This window comes from Pleurodeles waltl, chromosome 10 (genome assembly GCF_031143425.1).
Source record: "Pleurodeles waltl isolate 20211129_DDA chromosome 10, aPleWal1.hap1.20221129, whole genome shotgun sequence".
In the NCBI taxonomy this organism is placed as follows: Eukaryota; Metazoa; Chordata; class Amphibia; order Caudata; family Salamandridae; genus Pleurodeles; species Pleurodeles waltl.
The window spans coordinates 865,148,876-865,164,541 of record NC_090449.1 but is presented as its reverse complement, the minus strand read 5'-3'; the positions used below and the strand labels follow the sequence as shown (position 1 = coordinate 865,164,541).

Genomic DNA, 15,666 nt, shown 5'->3' with positions numbered 1-15,666 from the left:
TGAGTTAAGCTGCATTTACCCTTTACCGCCTGGGTGAGATTTTTGAAATCCTTATGGTACAACTTGAGAGGAGTTCAGCTATTATGCACCAAAGCTAGTTACAGTAGGGAGGTTCCTTAAGCACTAAAAGTTAGAATACCACACCAGCCATGTGTCATGAGGAGTGTTATTGCTGCAAAAGATAGTTCTTCACATGATTACTAGTATTACCAAGTAAATCCAAGTGTTTTTCCATGCAAATTTTCCTTCACTGAGCACAGTATTAAAAGATGCACAGAAAAGTGGACCTTCATGTTATTTGCCATAGTTGGATAGTATTTTTAATCCAAGCGAGACATCTTTCCTAGTGAACACTGAATTTGAGATATCTAATGATGATGTCCTTCCAAAACTCAAATTCTCCATTAATGTGTAACTGCTCAGAGTAAAGTGTGAAAATGTAGGTGCCGTACATGGTGCAATATTGTGAGCTCTGTGCAATGCCATTGTTAGATTGATGGGAGTGTTTTCCTTAGAATTATATGTGTTATATTCTTAATGAGGACCTAACATCCTTATATCATCAGTGACCAAGGTATTAGCTAATTTCTTTCTTCTTACTGAATATATTTGTTGGTCAGGAGACACAAGAATGTAGGCAGGGTTATTTCTAGAGAGAAGGTGAGAAGGTGAGACTGAACGTGTATGCAGTCTCCCTGGTACAGCACATCACGACCTTAATTACATAATGACAGCCTGACAGAGTCAAGTGTCAAGTGCAGGAGATATTTGTCTGCATCCGAAGTACACCAGTGTTGCATGCCTCAATGTATAAATCGGGTCTAGCACTAGCCATCTGGCTATTAAAAGAGGGGCAATCTTGGACCTGAATGAACCCATCATTGTTGGGGCCTTTACTTCATTTCCCCTTCAACGTCTGGTAAAGGATAATAATCTGGTGCAGAGCTGCCTACTGATAAATGTACCTTCTAGATGTTGGAGATGTTCTTGAGTCTGGTCTCTTTCTCTTCTCAAATCTATTTCACCCAGTAATGAAAACTGACTGGAAAATACTCTCAATTGTATGAGCAACACGCTTAGTCCAATAAGAGATCTACCGTTTCTGAAAGCGCTGATGGAGTAAGTATATTGGAACATTCAGGATTACACGACTGCCAAAGCCCTGTCTGTACTAGTATCAAGGAGTCCTGTGCTTTTCATTGTGGCATAATTTCTACAATAGTTCTGCGCATATTTTAGGGTGACATGCAGGGCCCACATTGTTGCTAATCTCACCGAGAAGACAAATTAAAAAGTTGTGTCACCATGGCAAGTAACATCCTTTTCATCAGAAATTCTTCATTTTTATATGGATGGATTATTGAAACCAATAGTATTGGGTACATTAAACCAGTGGTTCCCAACCTTTTGATTTATGTGGACCCCGTTTTAACATTAATGGAACCCAAGGACCCCCACTGAATCATCATTGGAATCAGGGGACCCCCGCCTGAGTCTTTACTGGAAGCTGGGGACCTAAATTGTCAATATTTGTTATTATTTTTTTATTTTCTAAGCAGTCGCGGACCCCCTTAGAAGGCTTCGCTGACCCCCCAGGGGTCCCCGGACCACAGGTTGGGAACCACTGCATTAAACCATACCACTGTTTCAAACTTCACCAAACATGAAAAACTTTTGCTTGAAGGAAAAAAAGAGTATGCAGTATGTCCACCCTCTCCTATTGTAGCTTTTCTTTGACGCTGAAACATTCTCATTTTTATATATTAATGAGGTTACCAAATGTATTTATCAGGGCTCTCGTTGGTGCAAATCTGCATTAACATAACGTGACCTAATGAAAGATAGCATATTATTTTTTTTACTTTCATTAGATTGATCTTCATCCATATGTAGGGGGCTCATTACAAGCTTCTGTGGATTCATGATTTACTGAATTGCCAAGCACGCACTGTAGTTTTCACCTTCACATTTTGCCAGGAAAAACTTGGGACAATATGAATCCGAGAAAAGTGCCCTGAATGAAAAGAAAAACGTAAATGTCAGAGCAGACACAGATTCCCACGGGAATCCCTCACTATGAGGGTAAAAATCTCCCCAACTGGATATTATCGTAACCTAAAGTGTTGTATTTGTATTTGAGAAGTTGTAAAGTGCAACTTTAACGAGAGGAATCTTAGCGCTAAAAAGAAGCTAGGTGAATTCTGCCGAGTACCTTTTATACCCGTGTTGGGGGCCTAATTAGAAAGTCGCACTTGTATATATATCTATATCATACAGATGTCCCCTAAACATGAAATTCTGTAACTGCAGCTGTACTCTAAAATCCATTGCCAGTCATGCTGCAAGTCATGTAAAATTGTCCATTAGTGGAGAACATTGAAGAAATTCATATTCAACTAATGTTGTGTCTAGCCCAAAAAGAAACAGAAAAAAAGTATTGTCACTCACTCGAAATTACAATTTTTCAATTTTGAATCCAGAAGCAGATCTAACACAGATAGGTGCAGTCCATGTTGCTAAGCATCAAATATACTACTAACACAGGTTTCTGTTTTTGTTTCTCCATTGCTAAAGCTTTACATTTGTTCCATTCCATATTACTCAGATAGCAATAATTGTGCAAAATGAATTGTACTATTTACAAACTTGTATTATGTTATATTTGGGCAGTGCCGCCATTTGCTTGGTTCCAAGGAGCTTTTGGAATCTGAGCACTTGCTACAAGTCTGGAATCCATTGTGATGGGAGTCAAAGCAATCTGTTACCATTTTATTCGGTGTTGTTTCAAAAGCCTTATGTGCTCAGGAGTGTTTTTTTTTTTTGGGGGGTGGGGGGGGTTGGAGTGTTGCACCCCGAATAAGTACTTTAGTGACTGACTGTTGTGCCTGGATTAGGATTTTCTCATTGCCCTGAATTTTCCCAGATGTTTTAGCCTGTTAATTTTTTGAATGATTAACTTATATATATATATATATATATATATATATATATATATATATAGTGTGACCAGTTTACCAAACAACAACAAATCTGCACCCAGAGAAGTACCCCTTGAAACAATGCCAATTTGTTGACTTCACAAGCATTGGCAGTAGTTGGCTTCGAAAGTTGGGCAAGTTTGAGGTTTGCACCAGTTAGATGTTTCCAGGCATACTACAAACACTCAAAAGGCCTGAATGCTTGCGTATAGTATGACTAATAGCTTTTGCTCATCCTGAACCATTGTCTTTCACTCACTGTGCCACTCTAGACAAGGGGGCCTCAATCAGGGTTTGGTAGACGGAGTAAAGGCAGACATGGTGGCAGAGGACTTTACACATGGCAACCTGCCTTTTCTCTGCCCATCAAATTTAGATTTAGAGATGTCTACAGGCCCTGGGTACCTCTCTCTATATTGGCAGGAACTGCCAGTGCAGGAAAGGTTTGATGGACGGCTCTGTCAAATATGATGGCCTGCTGTAAAACTTTTCCAAAATTTCTTGTTTTTTCAAAAATGAACCCCTCACTATGAGAGTTTTCCCCCAGGGTGTGAGGGTAATTTTTCTTTTTTTACCGTCCCTTGCATCCAAGATACACCTGGTGGCGAAAGACACTAAACAAAAGCCATTTGACCATTCACTCTATGGCTTACTTCTTATGGCGCCTACTCTGTTGTGGCATCAGAAGACGTTTTACCCAATCTGAGTACATTTCACTCCATCAGCATAAAACCTGCAGGCCACAGGGCTCAAAATTGGGTGGGCAGACTTGAATTTGGTGGACAACTCCATTGAAGGTGCAATTAAATATCTGCCACACTCTAAACCAAACTCTAAACCAGCCCCAGCAGCCCACCTAATATAAATTAGTAGCAACTCTCCTTCTCATTGGAACCGTCCATCTCGAACCTCAGTCATTCCACCCATTCACCCAGAGGCTCACTGCTTTTTTATTTGGGAAATGTGAGATTCACACTTCCCAAATCTCACTGACTATGCTACACCTCGATGCATGTGGTGAAACACATTGCCATTTGCTTCTTGTTAGCACTTATTTACGCACATTGTTTCTCCCCTGATGTTATTCAGGTGACCAGTGATGCAATGCAATATTTTGGGAGCCCCCTTGCAGAATGTGATGAGGGCACCCACCCAAGATGCCTATATCGTAAAGATATACATGGGCTTTAAACTGAATGGGGCTCCTGGAGGGTGGGACCGCGACAGGGGCCTCAGTGTTCTGCGTTACAACCTTGCTGGTGACAAGATTGTTTGCTTTTTCTAATTAATCCCCCCTTTTAAAATTAGCATGAGACGGTATTCAAGTCGCTCTAATCAGTGCAAATTGGATTTCAGAGGAAGCTGCAGACAGAAGTTTATTCACAGTTTTGATGTTCTGCAAACTCTGAAGTGTGTCCTATGATGAATGAGGCACTTTATCTTCTGATTATTTTCGTCTTTTTTTACACTTGCCTCCTCCTAATTGGTTCCATTCTACTCCTCATTTCCTAAACTGTGATGCAAATTTGAACTGCACTTCCTGATCATTTAGCTTCCTTTACACATTTGCTGAGTGAGATTTATTCTATGGATTTTTCTTCACCCTTTAACAGGTTTCTCCTTTGTGTTCCTTCAGATGTTTCCTTGTCATCTCGGTTTCTAAGAGCACTTTAGTAAAAATTAAAAGAATGACACCAAAATTATTGATCTGTCTCAAAATTCAAAAGCCAAGAACATACAAGCTGTGAACTCTAATGCACAGTCTCTGCTAATGTGGTTTTAATGTTTGTAGCAATGACTTTGTCTTTGGTTGAGTTCTGGGTTGAATTATAACCCAACAGTGTTACTTTGCATGTAGTTTGACTTCTTTCAACAGGAAGACTGCTGTTTGGTTTCTAATCTCTTTACTTAAAGCTCACTAGCTGATTACAAAATGGCATTACAGATGTGAGATGTGCAATTTGTCACAAAAAAAGCAAAAGGATGTGGTTCAGACTTCTCATTTTTGGGTACATCCCTAAATGGGAGGCTCCCCCGTATTTTGATCTGGTCATAACTACAACAACATATGTTGCACAAATGTTGGGTCCGCTGTTGGTTTTTATACTTCTAGTACCATCTCACATCTTCCCACCCTTCTCCCAAGGTCTGTATTTTAGTATCAACCTTAATCTTGCTTCACCTAACCCGATTTGTGACCCGTTCTAATGAAACTTCATCATTCATTAGATAGAGAAAATTGAATAGTTGCATTCCATTAACCATGCCCGGGTTTCACTTAGAGGTGTGGCATTGTGAGAATTAAACTTTTCTCAAAGATCTAGCACAGGACCTATCATAATGGGAATTTTACTTGTATTTAGCAAATAATGAAAGCTTAAGAAATAGACATGCTTGTAGTACCTGGCATAGCCAGGAAACCACCAGTATGCAGTCTAAGAAGTATGGAAAAGAAACTAAGGACAGCAGGCCATTTCGATCTATGCACCCAGGGTCTGAAAAAACATCCCTATATCCCTCAGGACTGACTCAACAAGGCTGAAATTAAGGAAAGAGTTGAAGATTCCCTCTTTAATGAACTCTATATCACAATGCATTAACCATTCAAAATTCAGCTACCTCCCCTATCGCTCATTGGCCATATGCTTGTCTTTGACAATGAGTTTCCCGCTGCCTTTTGGTTAGGTTTACACTATAATACCATTCATAAACACATACAAACATACATACAACAATCATCATGAAGAAATCAAATAATTGAGAATGGTCTTAGAATTGTGTGGCGATGAAACTCCTCCAGTTTCAGGAGAGATTGCTAAATACAGACTTTTAAAACTGTCCTATTCTATGGAATTGGGATAGCATGCTTAAGGAAATTCCACGCAGGTGAATGTTCAGCAATCTTAAGCAATAATGTGGAACATGGATGTTCCTAGAAAAGGTCCAGAGCGAACACCCCCAAAGTCATATATTAGGGAAAAATAGAAGGAAGATTGTGGAAACTGGATCCCAAATGCTGCCATTTTTTGGATGGGTATAAGGGGAAATTCATCACATAAAAAAACCTTTCCATGTGAAGAAACAAGTCCTAACATGATTAGACCTAACCAAAAAGCTTGAATTTAACCACATGAGACAATCTGTCAGTTTAAAGTTATATGCCAGCAGAAAACCCAAATATACATCCATACCCAAATATTTTTTTGTGTATCCACACAAATAAGAATGTTTGTGAAAATCATAGGTGTAAGCATGAGCGGTGTTGACCATTGCACCTTATTTGCATTGTTTCATTCTACAGTTATTTTGAAGATGTGTAACATATTTTCTGTGCTTCACGTGATTTCCATGTTTATTAGCAATTGTTTCCCAGGTTTGCTCATTGGTCTGCTATAATATAATTGATTGTCAAATGCATTTTTGCTATTTTCTTAATTTTTTGGTTATTGAATGATTGGTATTTATTTGTTGGATTAGGCCTTTCTGCCATTTATTTACATGCCTTCAAATGTATGGGATATACTTGATAGATTTGCTTGAGTTGTGCAGTTGCGTATAATGGTAGGCGTGTATATGCCAACAAGTGGGTTAGTACCTGAATTTAGGCATCAGTTTTGTTGATGATTATTCTGTTATTCATGTGCATTTCTGTTGATTTATTTGTGGACCAAGGCAATGAATGCATAAAATAGATTGGAAATTGAGTTTCAAGTATATTGTCAGCTGTTAGTCAGGTACCAGCATTCATGACAACCTGGTGACAATAAGTTTGGTCCACAAACCTTGTGGCTACAACTGTGGTACAATCACAAAATGCAGCCCATTGATGGACCTAAACTAATTCCTGAAGCAGGCTATAGTTATCAATACAGATATGGTAGCTTTAGCCAGAGCTTCACCATATCTGTTTGCTCTTTCACAGTCCAGCTCCTGACCTCAGGGGACATTTTGAGGGTTGTCTTCAAATAGGTGTAATCACTGACTTCTTCCACTTGAGGGATACATAGGATCCCTATGTCTAGAATCCCATAAAGAATGACCATAAAAGTAACACCTGGATAACCACTAGGGGTGTGTGTATTTCGCATAACTTGCTTTCCTGTAATGATGTGATATTTTGGCAAAATGACGCAAAATTATTTGTAAAATTATTTGTAACTAGGCAAAATGTTAATCTGTCGTTTGGTGTTATATTTTACTGTGAAATCCATCCTTGTGCCATTTTTGATTCAAGAACACATTTAATGGAAAAAAGTGTAGAAAAACATAAACACTGCCACCCGTGCTCTGTTGCTGTCATGTATTTGCAGAAAATTTCTATCACGAATCGCATGTAATTACTTTAGGTGGCATAATGGCGTAATTCCGGGAATTTCAAATAGCAAGAGTAACATGGAATTCTCCGAATTGCTTAAATTATACCGGCAGAATTTAAATGATGGTGCGCCAGGCACGATTGCAGCGCAAAAATCAAGACTATACCAGTTTTGAGTGAGTTCCCCTTGCCCAACCCTTTCTCTATCATTCTCCTTTCAAAAGGTTTGTGCTCCACACAGAAATGTATAGTTTGACTTTTGATATACACTAAGGTAGTACAAAATAAATAAAGGTCAAGAATAACATTGGCATATGTTGGGGGAAAATGTATACACAATCAAGTAAGTAAGTATTATGTTAGTTGGTATAACATTTTTATTACATGGCATAGTGCCAATCAGCAGTACCTATGAAATCTGCCACACACAAGGAGAAATGCAGAACCTGCAAACATTAGAGCCCAGGTCATTCCTCTCTGCTTAAAGATAGAGCACAGTCACTATAGAACGTGTGGTGTGAATGGCAGAAATGTGAAAACATTTAAGAAGTACATTTCTATTCAAGGCCTTTTACATTGATTTTATAATAATAACGGCCGTGGTGGACATTAGTGATATGTATGATCCATTGTGGCTGCTTAAAATATACCCCAGAAAATAATTGTGATACTATATTAAGACCAGTGTCATTGGTCAGAGATGACATAGGTCTGACGCTATGACATTAATGATGTGCATGTGACAATATAATAAGCATTGTGGGCCAGATGTAGCAAAGTTGGGAAGTCGCAATTTCCAATGCAGAACGGTGTCTCAGACACCGTCTGCGACTCGCTATGGGGTCGCAATGACCCACCTCATTAATATTCATGAGGTGGGTCGCAAATTGCGGCCCCATAGCGAGTCTAGGCACTCGCAAACATGGAGGCCTGCTGTAGTCAGCAGACCTCCATGTTCGTGACTCCTTTTAAATAAAGCAGTTTTTTTTTTTTTTAAGTGTAGCCCGTTTTCCTTAAAGGAAAACGAGCTGCACTTAAAAAAAAATCCGAAACCTTTAGTTTCTGTTTTTTTTCAGGGTAGGTAGTGGTCCCTTGGACCACTACCTACCCTGAAAAAATATTTATGGGTCCATTCACAAAGTGGAAGGGGTCCCATGGGGACCCCTTCCAATTTGCGAGTGGGTTACCATCCACTTGAAGTGGATGGTAACTGCGACACCATTTGCGACCGCATATGCGGTCGCAAATGGTATTGCATACCACTCCGAATCGCAAATAGGAAGGGAACACCCCTTCCTATTTGCGATTCTGAAATGCATATTGCGAGTCGGTACCGACTCACAAATGCATTTCTGCATAGGGAAACGCGATTAGCGAGTCGCTATCCGTTTCCTGCATCGGGCCCTGTGTGACGTGTGCAAAGCGTAGGTACATTTAACACATGGCCAGCATACAATCTTGTTGGGCATACTTTACAGACTGCTGACCCTGATAATTTGGCAGATTATGATAGAGAGTATTACATCTGTCTGCTTAGACATTTCTAATTCTTTCATTTGTTACTGGTTTGCCTTTCAGTGGGTTGATGGAGCTCTGACACTAGAGAAGAAGAGGATGCTGACCACGGTTTTCATGTAGGCTATAGACTTTTGGCTTTAGGCCTTTAGTCTTTGACTGCCATAAACAGGCAGTGAGGATATGGGCAATACAAGATTGGAACTATTGGTTTTGACAGAGCTACTGGCCATCCATGCATCAGTATAAGCCAAGCAGCTATGACAGAACTAGAATTAGTGTGTTGATTAACACAAATAGGGAACTGTATTATTGGTAAAGGATTAATACAGGAACCCGCAGTTGCTAATGATTTTCAGGAGGCAATGGAAATAGATGTTGACAAGAGATAATCATTGGAGAAGCACAACTGCTATTATAGAAGGGAGTCGGGTAAAAGTGATCACAATTCCAGTGTTGTAAAGTGCCCCTTTTGGATGCTCACCCCCAACTTTTTGCTGCTTGATGTTGTCGTTTGTGATTTGAAAGTGCACTGGGACCTGCCAACCAGGCCCCAGTGCCAGTGCCCATTCCCTTAAATTGTAACTGTGATTTGGTAAACACAATTAGCAAGGACTTTACCACCCATGTAAGGCCCTAGTAAATGGTACCAACGTTACCCAGGGCAGGGATGGTAAAGGAGTCACCAGGGCTGCAGCACTGATTGTGGCACCCTGATTGACATGAGTAAAAGCAAAGTCTGCCTGTTTGAATTTGTCCACACCATGTGCAGGCAGAGTCCTCGCACTGCCTATAGCATGATTCAGTCACCCATATAGGCCTCCTATAGCCCGGGACACAGGTTGCATTTTGTTATGAGTGTTGACATATATGGCAACGCATATATGGCCCTGTGGTAGCATTTTAAATGTAATGCTACTGCAAGTGACCAGTGGTCCATAAGATGACATGGCCTGGCTGAATTCCATCACGTTTGGTATCAAACACCCTGCATTTTAATCCCTGACACAATTCTAGTGTCACGGTTAACCTAGCATATACCCATGTGGCTTCCTTAGAGGATGGCCACTGAGTTGCCAGCTTTCTCGTGCTTTGGGGGAATCTCCTGAGTGTTTGTTGCCAACACAGAGTTCTCACTTAATGCTGGGGAGTGGGTGCTGCTTCCAGAGGCCAGAATAAAGGCCTGTGCAGGACGAAGGTCAGACGTCCGCCCTTCCAGATGGCTAGTGATTAGACCCATCATGGCAGTGAGATTCAACTGCTGCACCCCCGCTGCTGGACAAAGGAATTTGTTTCCCACTCGAGGACAATATAGCCTACCCCTGCTCCAGACATCTTCTGAGGTGGGCAGGCAGGAAAGTTAGCTAGTCAGGAGGTAGACACTCACTGAAGACTGACCACACCTCTTGGGTGGGCCACCTGGAGTAGACCGTTGAGAATGGCCCATCCCATCTTGGAAAGACTTAAAAATAGTGGGTTCCTGGTAGTTTGGTGAAGCACACCCAGCAGATGTGGTCACCTCAGAGGTGGATTAGCCACAGAACTAGATGCCAATTGACTACTAGTCCCCACACCAGAACCTCTGATCTGCCTGCTGTAAACCAAGAAGAGACCTGAGTCCATGGCAAGGCAGGACTTCACAAAGAAAAGCTGCAAAGCTCTGCCCCTGTGGTAGCCACTCTACACCTCGCTGGATTTCAACGTGCCCCAGACCAGAGAGCAGTTTTGAAAAGAAGGTGAATTTCTCTGTAACTGTACCCCTTCACCTGGACTCCCTAGGGCTAGAGGTACTAGTCTCCTGACGACGGCAGGACCAGACTGCACTTCCATGACCTCTGATGAGCTATCCACTGGGCCCTGAAGTAACTGGCTAGACATCTTCAGAGAACTGCAAACCCGATCCTCAGAGAGGCCCAGCTTTCTGCATCATTTACCTGGTCCTCTGAAAGAAGATTTATCCAAGCGCTGTGCCTGAGCTGGGTAGAGACTTCCTGCCTGCTGATTCCTGGTCCGAGGCCAACTCCAAATTCAAGACCCAAAGAGTCTCACTGATCTCAACCCACAAGTCACCTTTTGCCAAGGTGTCCTCCAAAGACCGCTAGACACGCATCAGCATCAAGGACAGCCAGTACACCTTTGCATCATGACCCCTTGAGCCAGGTAAAATTGTACTGACTGTTGAGACTTGGTATGAGGACCCGCAAGACCTTACCTCCAGGTGGGATCCACAGAACTCACCCCACAAGTGTCTGATTGCATACTGTGTTTTTCTCCCATTGATTGAAATGATAGCGTTTGACAGCTCTGCAAAGTATTGATTTATTTAAAGCTTTAAAATTGATAACTCCGGTTATCCTTCAAGTATCCCCTTCGTTTTGATAATATAAAAATTTGCTTTATTTTTATGAATTGGTGTCGGATTTCTCTCGAGCCATGTCAATTACTTATCGTCCATGTTATGCTGTGTAATGCTTAACACATGTTCCTCTAAGTAGCCTGACTGCTTTTTGCCACTCTATCAAGTCTGAGCTAAGGTTTTACAAAGAGTGAATCTGAGGTCCACTTCTGGGTATTGTGTTAGTATCACATGGTAACACTCCTCAGTCATATCACATAATACTTCCACCTTGCTACATTTAGTTCTTGTGACCAAATTGATATGAAACTTACGGGTGTCGTGTTTGCTCGCGTTGGAGCTATTAGCGTTATAAACTTCTAACCGTACTTTTCTTGCCACATAAACTAATAATGAAAAGTAAAACAGTTTCACATATGCGAGCCAATGGTCGCTATGAGCATCAAGGAACAGAAAAGGAAACAGAGGTTCGCTCGCAGAGAAACTTATTGGCAAAAGTGCAATTATCCATAATGCCAGCAAAAGTGCAATTATCCAAGTACACAACTAAAGTGCAATTATCCATGTAACAGGGTCGATGTCATGCAAAACACGTGACTTCTTCGCAGCGAGATCGCACTGCACAGGAAATGAAAAGATAAAGTGGTCCAGAAACCAGCTGAAAACAGGGAGCCTCGTATGTTTTCAGTAATTTACCGGTGCTCTTGAGGAGGGTTAAACACCGGAAAAGGCATGACGTATGCATGCCTTTTACAAATGGAATCAATAGATTTTTTAAAGGCAAGCCCACAAACTAATGAAATTGAAGGGCGTGACATGGGCGTGGTTAGAAGCCCACAGACAGATTACAAAATGGTTCGCTCGACCCTAAAAAAGGTACTTAGGAATTTAACACAAAGACTGCTTCATAAAACAAGTGTCTAGTTTAAACAGTAACAAAAAGTGTGGAGGCAGGAGGTTTATTTAACAGGTGGTTTCATGCTGTTATTCCACATTTGGATGGGTGGTTTTATTTAAATTACAGTGGCAGGGGCCAGATAGTAGTAGTGGGCTGAGGGGACTGTGAGTGCTGAAATAGCTTTCAGTTTGTAAAATCACCCTGCATGTCAATTCAGTTCTGATTACCGTGCTGGCAGAACCCCAAAGGCTTAGCAGTTGTAGCAAAACCTAAAAAGCATTACTTTGGAGCACCGCAATTTCAGTTTTCTGATGCACTTTCTTCATAACCTCTCTGATCAGGATCACGCAGGGCATGCACTCCTTCAATGTTCAAAGACGGAATTTTCATTTCAGTGAATGGTTTTTAAGTGTTAGCAGTAAAACATCAATACACTAACCATGGAAATCACTGCCTTTCAACAAGCCACTGCACATTTGCAATGCTTTGAAGAAGGTTTTTTTTCCACATGATAAAGGCAGAAGGCAAGCATATGGCATGAGTCCACACCATTTTCTTTCTTTATCTCATTAATGTATGGAATGTGTGGAGCCAACATTTGATTGGAAGAATATGTATGAGCATATGGGAAGCAGGTTACTTTCCAACAGTGCTTGTACCAGATAGTATAGAAACTGTACGATCTTCAGGAAGGGTTCATCGTTCGCGTCATCATAGCATGATTCCTGACATTGTAAAGTAATCTTCCAACATAACCTCCTTCTGAAATCGCTCAGTGTCAAGTTACCATTCTTGCTTTAGGCCATGACAATGTAAGCTTTCCTTCGAACATGCACAATATATATATATACATGTTTAATGTAACACTCAGGTTAGAGGAAAGATTAATAAACATTTTCCTCAAGCACCTCTCCAGACAGTCATAGAAAATGTGCATTAATTAATTGATTGCTCTTGTACTTTCCTAATTAAAAGATTTTTTTCTGTTTTTTAGAAGGAAGGCAATTTTGTGCACATAACATTGACACTTTATTACATTGTGCTTTTGTAAATAGTTTATCAAGTAGTCTTCAAGATCACAGAGGTCCGATGATGTGCTTTATATGTTATACTATGTTGATTTGAAGAGCAAACTACTCACTTGTGAGGGTATCCAGGTGCTTTGGTAGGTGTGTAAGTGTGTGGGCTCCTCGGGTTAGTTGAAGAGTCAGATCTTTACCTTCTTGCAGAATTAAAAAAAATTAGGAGGAGTCTCTGATGTGTTGAAGGAGGCCCTTCCATATTTTGGGTGAAATGTAAGAGAAAGAGCGACCTCTGCTATGATTTTGCAGATGCAGAGAGTGTATGCGAGTGAGAGTGAGGCAGAGGATAGGTTTCTGGTGGGCTGGTGAAAGTGTATGTGGCTGGTTAAGTATTCTGGGCCTGTGTTGTGTAGTGGTTTGCATGTGCTTGTGAGGAGTTTGAATTAGCTGCTCTTGTGAAAAGAGAGCCAGTGAAGCTGTGGTGTAATGTGGTTAGGCATGGGAGGCTGAAAATGAGTCTTGCTGCTGCATTTTGAACAGTCCGTAGTTGTGGGTGTGTTGTTTGGAGATTCTGGTGTAGAGAGTGTTGCAGTAGTCTAGCCAGCTGGTTAGGAGTGCTTGTGTGAGGTTCCTTCTGATGTTCTGTGTTGGCCATTTGAAGATCTTTTGTAACATGCATAGTGTGTGAAAGCAGGAGTTGCTCACCGTGCTGATTTGTGCTGTCATGTTGATCTTGTCAACTAGAATGATTCTTAGGTTTCCTGCCTAATCTGTGGGTGTGGGAGTTAGACCAAGCTCTGTTGGCCACCAGGCGGAGTCTCATTAGGAGGACTTGTTGCGGAAGACCAGAATTTCTGTTTTATCTGACTTAAGCTTTAGACAGTTGGTTCAAATCCAGTCTGCTACCACGGTCATGAAGTTGTTGAAGTTGGTTCTGTTTTGGTGGTCTTGTCATCAGGGAGTAGATAAGATGATCATCATTGGTGTAGGAGATGACGGTGAATCCAGTATGTATTGTGGTCATGAAACCAGCAATCTTTGTACTGAGCCAGGCAGATGGATACGCTGAACACAATATAAAAAGACAGTGTGTAACATATAGTACACATATTAAAAAAATAATCTGCTGCCATTTATATTAAACAATTAACTGGAAATCTTTTTATAGCAATTCAGAGAACTGATCACACAGTCAGACACCAGCATCATCCATGGAGGATCCTACTTGCTGAAAGAATCAATGGGAAATTACACTTCCCAGACCTTCTGTCACCTGAGACAGATGTAAATGTAGGCTGAGCTTTAAAAGAAAGATTGTTTTAGGGCCAGCTGTCTGAAAGACATTCATAACATACCTGAACTGTGAAAACGTAGGCTCCAACAATTGAGAATATTCAACTGGCTTCCCTTTTCTTCTGAGTGGTGTTTAGTATAAAAAACGGACGAGTACAATATTGGTGCCAAATGGGAAAAAGTAGATAAAATATGTATCTCCTTCTGGTTAAGCTGTCCGTTAAAGGAGGTTCACATAAATGTGTTGCAGTAAGTTATATATTAAACACATTGTCCTTTCTGTTGTCTCCTATACCAATATTGAATGAATAACTGCTAGACAATGTTTTTGAACCCCATAGCAATACACAAAACTACAGAAATAAGAATACATTAAACAAATACATAAAGTATTAAATATTTTGTTTCACATACAGATATTAGATAGACAAATATCGATTTTTTAAATTTTTATTGAAAGGTCGAATCTTGTGTTTTTAAAATTTTTAATTTATTTCTAAAGGACAAAGCAATATAATAGGCTCTAGCATATTGCTTTGCCTTTTTTGCTCCTAATGTATGATTTTTGTCAGTGCACATTAGTGCTTTAATTGACATCATCACTATTCGCTGTACTTGAGCTTTTCTCACAAATCAAGCTACAGATACTAACTTAAGTTTTAGATTCCAATTTCAAATTCCTTCAAATTTACAGAATGCTTTACATTTATCTATTTTATGAGACATACTTTATATCTCTACTAATAGTATTTACTTTTTAAAAAGCTGTGGACCCTCAGAGTAGTTGTTGTGGACCCACAGCGGTCCAGGGACCCCAGGTTAAGAACCACTGTTTTAAAATACAATGGATGGAGCTTGATATAATCAGGATATGGGATGAAGATTCCATTGGAACTAGAAATGAAAACATGTGAATCCATTTACCTTGGGCATTTTGAGGTGAACAATGGCTCACATTTGAATTGTTGTCATTTCATGTGGACAATTGCTGGGAAGAAGAAAACTGTAATATGCTGATTATGACTTGTTAGGAAGAAAAATCGTAGTTCAATCCCAGGGAGTTTAGAGCTAAAAATGTATCAAGTAGTACTTAATTATTTTCTAATATTTCAGTATGGAAGAAATGAAGGATACAAAATGTATGGCTAGGGTCTCACAAACAATAATTCATATAAACAACAGATTGCCCTTGGGATAGTTCCAAGAGGAACAATGTATGAATGTCTTAAGCCTAACTGACCAAAGTTCTGTGTTTTTTTTTTTAAAGACAAAGGCCACCATCCACCTAT

At 40.4% G+C, this 15,666-nt stretch overlaps 1 protein-coding gene across 1 annotated transcript in view; it reads left to right on the top strand.

The window, feature by feature from the left end:
- Positions 1-15,666, top strand: part of ITGA8 (integrin subunit alpha 8) — a 550,523-nt gene that overhangs the window by 266,578 nt on the left and 268,279 nt on the right. The window lies entirely within an intron of this gene.